Source organism: Prionailurus viverrinus, chromosome X, assembly GCF_022837055.1.
Source record: "Prionailurus viverrinus isolate Anna chromosome X, UM_Priviv_1.0, whole genome shotgun sequence".
NCBI classification, from domain to species: domain Eukaryota; kingdom Metazoa; phylum Chordata; class Mammalia; order Carnivora; family Felidae; genus Prionailurus; species Prionailurus viverrinus.
The window spans coordinates 107,837,684-107,845,428 of NC_062579.1; the positions used below are offsets into that span (position 1 = coordinate 107,837,684).

General features: G+C 39.3%; 1 pseudogene; it reads left to right on the plus strand.

Annotated features, from left to right (window-relative positions):
- The first annotated feature begins 2,249 nt into the window (after positions 1-2,249).
- On the plus strand, positions 2,250-2,693 carry LOC125157741 (ubiquitin-conjugating enzyme E2 variant 1-like; annotated as a pseudogene).
- Positions 2,694-7,745: the final 5,052 nt, after the last annotated feature.

Genomic DNA, 7,745 nt, shown 5'->3' on the forward strand with positions numbered 1-7,745 from the left:
TCTCACTCCATGCCACAAAAATATTTGACAAGATTCAACACACACTCACGTTAAAAACTCTCCAGAAACAAGAATAAAAGAGAAATTCCTAACATTGATAAAAAAGCATCTATAAAAAACTACAGCCAGCAGATATTCTCTAGAATAAGACAGAGATGTCCACTCTTACCTCTCTTATTCAACACTGTGCTGGAGATCCTAGCTACAAATAAAATAGAAGAAAATACTTTTCCTACTCTCAAATCAAAAGCTATTTGAAAGGGATAACACTACCTTCATTCTTAAAAGACATGATTGTTTCTGTGGAAAATGTCAATGTACTATAAAGCTTCTAGAACAGGGGCGCCTGGGTGGCTCAGTCGGTTCAGAGGCTGATCTTGGCCCAGGTCATGACATCATGGTTTGTGAGTTTGAGCCTGGCATTGGGCTCCATGCTGATGGTGTGGAATCTGCTTGGGATTCTCTCTCTCTCCCTCTCTCTCTCTCTCTCTGCCCCTGCCCCCACTCGCATTTGGATGCTCTCTCTGTCAAAATAAATAAATAAACTTTTTTTTAAAAAGCCTTTAAAAAAATCTAGAACAAATGAGTTGACCAAAGTCATAGGATATAACATCTACTATATACAAAAATCAGTTGTATTTCTGTATGTTAGCAACAAACAATTGGAACTGAAATTTATTTATTTATTCGGAACTGAAATTTAAAATGAAGCATTGCTTTTTACGATACCACCGAAAGGATAAAATAGTTATGTATAATCTAACAAAATACATGCAAGATCTGTATCCTGAAAAAATATCTACATTGTAGCACTGTTTTTAATAGATATACACCACAAGCTAGATAGAACGCCAATAATAGACGACTGGATGAATAATGTATGGTTCTTTCAAACAGAGGAATGCTTTAAATCACTTAAAAAGATATTGCCGATTACTATTTATCAAAATGTGTTTTAAGTATTTATGTGTTTTAAAAGTTTAAACCAGCATCCACAGTAATATTTTGTTTCAAACTACACCCATGTGTGCAGAAGAATGAACTGCAACACACAGCAAGATTTAAAGAACAAATACCTCTGAGTGACAGACTGTTTAAATTTTTATATCTACTTATCTGCTCCTCTTCACTTGTAGACATAGCTAATGTAATAAAAAATAATAAATATTTTCAGCCATTAAATTTGGTCTCCGTTGGCACTCTTGTATGGTTAAGAAGGAATGTTAGGGGGCGATATGCATGTAAAATCTTTCTGAATTTCTCTTCACCCTTACCATCTTCATTGGAGTAGCTCTCTAGGTAAATGTGGCCTCAACCTTAACCTTACCACATTGCCATTTGGATAGTTCAATTTGACCTTCATATTTTCAACATTCTGGAATTTCAATGGCATTTCCTATTTCCTTAAGATACTTTGAGAGACACTGATATTTTTGAGATATGCTGATATTTTGACATTCGTATACCATTTTGCATTTTTGAGTTTCCTTTATTTTAGACCTGTTGCATTGGGCGTGACGTGACACTTCGCAAATTCCAAGATTAGTTTTCATCAAACAATAGTTTAAATGATCACATTTCTATTTGCATTCAAAAATATCATGTAAGTATTCACATCACGTGTATATTTAATTCAGATACTGCTGAGGCAAATAATTTCTGTTTTACTCGTACTGTCTGTATTGGAAAAAAATCACTATTTTACATCTTGAATGATTATGTTAAAATGTTCCTCTGAAGAAATCAGATCCTGAATTGTCAACAAAGTCTTCTGCCTGATATATATTTTTTTGCAGGTCAGCACCCACTGGTCAATCACTGGATTTGAAGAAGAACTCTGGCCCATAATATGAATTCTAGCATATGATTATGGAATTGAGTACAAACACTGGGAACTGACTTAACTGGACGCATCTACAACATACAGCATATGGCACTTCAGAGAACAGGGTGCTTCGATTCCAAATCCTGGCTTACTGGCCAGGGATCTTGGGGAAGTTACTTCGTCTCTCTCTTGGCCTGTATTTCCTCCCTTGTAAAATCGGGACAATGCCAGTACCTTCCTCAGAGGGATGCTATGAAGATTAATGAAGTCACTACATGTAAAGTGCTTAGAATAGTGCCTGGCATTCAACAAATATTCTCTATTTTGGTGAATAAACTGGTGGTTTGGAATAGAGTAGGTTCAGGATACAGATGAAATGAACGTTGGATTAAAAGACCCTAATGGAAAGCAACAGCAAGGCAAGATGGCAGCCACCATGGGCTCGGGAGTAAAGGTCCCTCGCAATTTTCGACTGTCGGAAGAACGGGAAGAAGGCCAGAAAGGAGTAGGGTCTAGAAGGTGATGCAGACCTGACACTTACAAGATGGACAGGGATGATAATTGGGCCTCCAAGGATAATCTATGAAAACCAAATATACAGCCTTAAAATAGAATGTGGACCGAAATACCCAGCAGCAACCTCCCCACCCCCACCCCCGCTTTGCAAGATTTGTAACAACAATTAATATGGAGTTAATAGTTCTAATGGAGTGGTGGACCTAAGAGTCATATCAGTGCTAGCAAAATGACAGAATTCACATGGCATCAAAGTCATCCTGCAAGAGCTCTGGCACCTGATGATGTCAAAAGAAACCATGAAACTCCCTCAGCTGCCCCCCCACCCCCAGGACAGTGTTACAGCAATTAATGAAAAAGAACAACTACAGCCCCTCCCCCTCCCCCCAATTCGATTTAAGCGGTCTTCATTTTCCACAATAGTAAATTTCCTAGATATGTCTTGTAGACCTCAAAGTACTAGAAAGGAAGCTCCCATTCAAAGGCAATTTATCTTAAGATGCTGTAAACAATACTGATTTTTTGTCCATGTGAAATGTAAGGTTTGCTATTAAAAAAAAAAAAGACCCTAACGGATCTAATGACAGCTACGTGACTAGTAAAATATACCAACACTGACCTACTGAGTATTGAATTTCATATACCTGTGCTGATTGCTAAATCATAGCATTACCTGGATTAAGGTAATCTTCCAATAACCATATGGAATAAGCAGCATAACACAGTGGGAATGTTATGGAACCTGGTCTGGATCACCCGGTGGAAGAACCAAGTGACACTCAGAGATCTTGGAAGGCAGGAGGTTGATTTCACACTGGCGGGCTCAGAGGAGATCACTCTCCAGAGGTCTGGGCCCCCAGCATAAGCAGAGGGAACAACTTCTAGTCTGCCGCTTCCGCATTCCGCATTAGTAGTAATTTGGCAGGAGGCAAGCCGGGTAGGAAGAAGAACCCGGAAGGGGAGTCTTCGGTCGGGGACTGGAATTTCCCTATCAGTCCTGTCGGCCATCTTATAACAGATCTTTCCCTATCAGTAAAAATTCAGAGCAAGAATCACATTTCCAGGGTTTGAATCATGGAATAGTACTTATCAGCTACCTGATCAGGGGCGGATCGTTTAAACATCCAAAGCTTCAGTTTCCCCATCTCTAAACTGGGGACCACTGAAGGCACAAGAGGCCTCCATCATGGAATTATTGTGAGAATTAAATGAGCCATTGCATATCAAGGTCTTAGAGTAAGCAGAAAGAGTGAGGGGTCCCCAGGGAAAGAAAGAGGAGACAGACACAGCTTCTAGAAAACAAAGAGAAGCCATCTTAGCTCCCCACCCCACCCCACCCCACCCCCGCCCCTATTTTCTGTGATCTGTGCCTCACTGGCTCGATTCGCCCTAGCACACTCTTTGCAGAACTTCCCTAGGAGGTGTTAGAACAAAGAAATGCAAAAACCTTAGTAGTTAAGGATTTTAAGGGAACAAAGGGAATACAAAACCCAATTGTCTCTACCAGGCCGGGAAACAGCCTAACCAAATCAGAGACAATAAATCAAGGGGGAAACTCCCAGTGCTGTTTCAAAAGTAAAGACTGACTTAATGCACCGTCTTGGGTTGTTTTTGCAGGACTGAAACTGGGCCTCCTGTGTAGGGTTAATGAGGTTAAAACTGTCACCAGCAAGACCCCCCCCCCCAACTGAACCCCTTCTTCACTGGAAAGCTAACCTTGTTTTAGAGGCAAACAACACAAAGCACAGGGCCCTGGATTCGTTTGAGCTCTAACCACCCACTCACACCTGCGCAGATGGACCAGCGTTGCCTCTACCTCATTATTATGTTGAAATATCCGCCCGAGGAGAAACACAAACCTCATTAACATAACATACAACCATGATACTCACCCCTACAGATGATGACTCCGCTTTCTGAGAATTCATCCTAACCTGAAATAAAAGGGACTCACTCACCCTTGCACGGGGGAGTCATGGTTTGTGAACTATTCCCACCCCCCCACCCCTTGTTTGCAGCAAAAGTAGTTTTCCTTTGTGTGACTTTTGCCTTGTTTGCAGCAAAAGTAGTTTTCCTTTGTGTGACATCTCCACATGGTGTGGTCTCTACCTGTAACTCACTAAGGAGCGAACTCACATTAGTGCAGTTACATTGACACAGAAAAGATCAAGAATTCTTATCTGTTCTTACTGCTACTGGAATAGGTGATCATAAACACATTGTCCCGGGTCACAAAGCTGCCTAATTCTCCATGTGCAGAACCATGTGCTGTTTGTGATGGCAATCCAATTCCCCTTTCTCAGTTTCAGTGGAGCTCCTCATCTTTAAAAATAAGTGTGATCTCTGTACTATAAAGCTCTCCCTAAAAGGCGATTCCTGGATGGGCTGAGATAATCTGAAGGAAAATTTTATAGTTTTAAGTACACAGTTAGGGGATGGAAAAAACTGAAATTAATGAGATAAAAGGTCGAATCAAGAGGTAAGAAAAAAATAACAAGAAACACAAAGCAAAAAAAGAAGGGGGTGATAAAAATAAAATTCAAAATGAAATATTACTAAAAACAATAGAAATGATCAACATCCTGAGTTGGTTATCTGAAAAGACAAATAAATAACAGAAATGAAAAAGAGGGCGTTAATAAGATACTGTAGAAATGTAAAGATAATAAAGGGACACCATGAACAATGGATGCCGATAAATTTGAAAATCAGGCAGATTGATCGTGTTTGTAAGAATCTGCTTAAATTGATCCAGAATATACAGACTAAAGCACTAGAGAAACTGAATTAGTAGTCAAACAAATCTAAGTTCAAAATAAGCAGATTGCATGTTTTCTTTTCCACCTGGTTGATTTGAGATTATTTATGAGAGGAGGTGAAGTCTTTATCGCAGTGGTTTTCCAAGTGTTTTTATTCTCGTTCCCCAAAAGAATTTCTAAGAACAACGCACCTCTTTGCACATTTCAAAAATGACTTTTTCTTTGTCTTATGTGTAAGTAGGTACAAGGAATACAATTTCCCACATATTGTTAATAAAACTATGAAACCATTATTTACTACTCACCATTATCTACTTTAAATATACATAGTTCCTGTTCTTCCTTGACGTCATATATCTATTCTGTTGCCCAGATTTTTATCATAATATATGCTGGTGCCTGAGTATCTATAAATAAGTCACAGAAAACAAAACATACATTGAAATTAATTTTTTTTAAATGTTCTATAAACACAAGTCTCTATGTGTTATTTTTTTTCTTCTGGATTGATTTATAATTATAATTACCAGCATTATATTTTGTTTAAGACAACAGTAATATTAAATGTTTTGATAAAAATTATTAAACCTAAAATAAAACTTTATTGCAAATTCATCTCTTGATGCATTGGGTGAGGATAGGCTCTTGATTAATTTACACATCTCTGAATTAATACTACTTTAAAAAAATTTTTTTCATGTTTATTTTTGAGAGAGAGAGAGCGTGAGTAGGGGAGGGGCAGAGAGGGAAACACAGAATCCGAAACAGGCTCCAGGCCCTGAGCTGTCAGCACAGAGCCCGACACGGGGCTTGAACTCACAAACTGTGAGATTGTGACCTGAGCCGAAGTCAGTCACTTAACCCACTGAGCCACCCAGGCGCCCTGAATTAATACTACTTTCTGGCAGAATGAGACACATGACACCATCAGTTCTATCCTTCTGTTACATTTTTGAATATATAAGGGCTAAGAAGCTTTGCTCCATAAACAACTAGAAGGAGTTTGGTATAGCAAAGTCAGTCAATTCCCTAAAGTCTTTCTGAATTATATGCCCAAATCACTTAGTTATATTGCATCAAAAATTATATTTAATGATCTATCAGTAGGCAAGTTCTATTAAGTCCTCCTGACATCTGTTCTCAGGCAGATCAATTTCAGGAGAGAATACATATGGAGAGGATATGGAAATGGTACAGAGTGCCTATGTATTCCCAGGGGTATATTCACCCAAATTCAAAAATCACTGCTTTATTACACCATCTTAAAACTGGAAATTCCTCGGGGTGCCTGGGTGGCTCAGTCAGTTAAGGGTCCAACTCTCTGCCTTGGTTCAGGTCTTGATCTCACGTTGGGCTCCACGCTGGGCATGGAACCTACTTAAAAAACAAAACCCGGAAGTTCCTGTGACATAATTTTTTTTATTAAAAAATGAAAAAAAACCCTAGAGCAAAAAATGTCAACATTTATTAATTTGGGATGTGAGTATATAGGTGTGTTTCTTCTAGTACTGTCTCTACTTTTCTGTGAATGTTAAGTAATTTCATGTAACATAAGTCATTCTAACTCGACAACAGTTGAAAGCACCTAATGAGAACATTTTGTTCGAGTCATGGTACAAGCCCCACCCGATGTCTAGCACATCTGTTTCCATTGTGGCATTTAGTTGCTTTGATTTCTCAGATTTCACTGTGAAGTTCAAGATGTTCTTTTTAAAATAGCCATTTAAAATCCACTGAAGAACATGTACGAGAAAACGGGGGTTTGTCAAACTTGAAAGCCCCAGATATGGCTTACATGGATGTCTGTTTAACTAGCCTCCACCAGCACTCTATCGCCGTACCCGCATCCACACACTCCAAAAATGCACCGTGTAGAGATATCCCCGAGAACAGGATTATAGCCAAAGTTTGATCATGAGGATATCTAGCCTATGAACTGATGGGGATTGGACAGGGAGTGGTAGGACTCTGAAACTCCTTAGCCTGAAGGCCATGACATTAACAGTAAATACTAAGCTTGAGCACACACGGCTGACGGCCAAAGTCAAACAGTGTTCATTGAGTAGTACAACACCAAGGCTCTGAAGATCATTGCAAGAGCAACCTGTTGGAGGAGAAAAAGTACAGACCGAAGTCTCCGATAACATGAGTTCAAATTCTGGTTCTCCTGCTATGTGCTAGCTTAATGATCTTAAATGTATTGCTTAATCGACGCAAGTCTTGGTTTCACCGCGTATAAACCGGGGGTTATAACACCTCTCTGAAAAGATTGCTGTGAGAATTAAATTAAATGAAAGGATTTAGTGGGTCCTGGTCAAGCCTAGCATGCTCCTTCCATTTTGGCATCTTCTAAAAGACACTCTGACACCATTTTAGATACTGGGGGTAGAGAAGATTAAATGAATGATACCTAGATTTTGGCATTGGAGAGCTCTGGGGGGACACTCATATGGCTTAAGAAAGTACACTGGTTAAAGAGCACGGATATCTGTCTGGGTCCAATTCCTGCCTCTGCCACTTTCTAGATGTATAAATATAGACAAACGACTTCACCTCTGTGCTAAGTCCCTCAACTGTAGACTGAATGTTCGTGTCTTCCTAAAATTCGTATGTCGAAACCTCATCCCTAACGTGATGGTATTAAG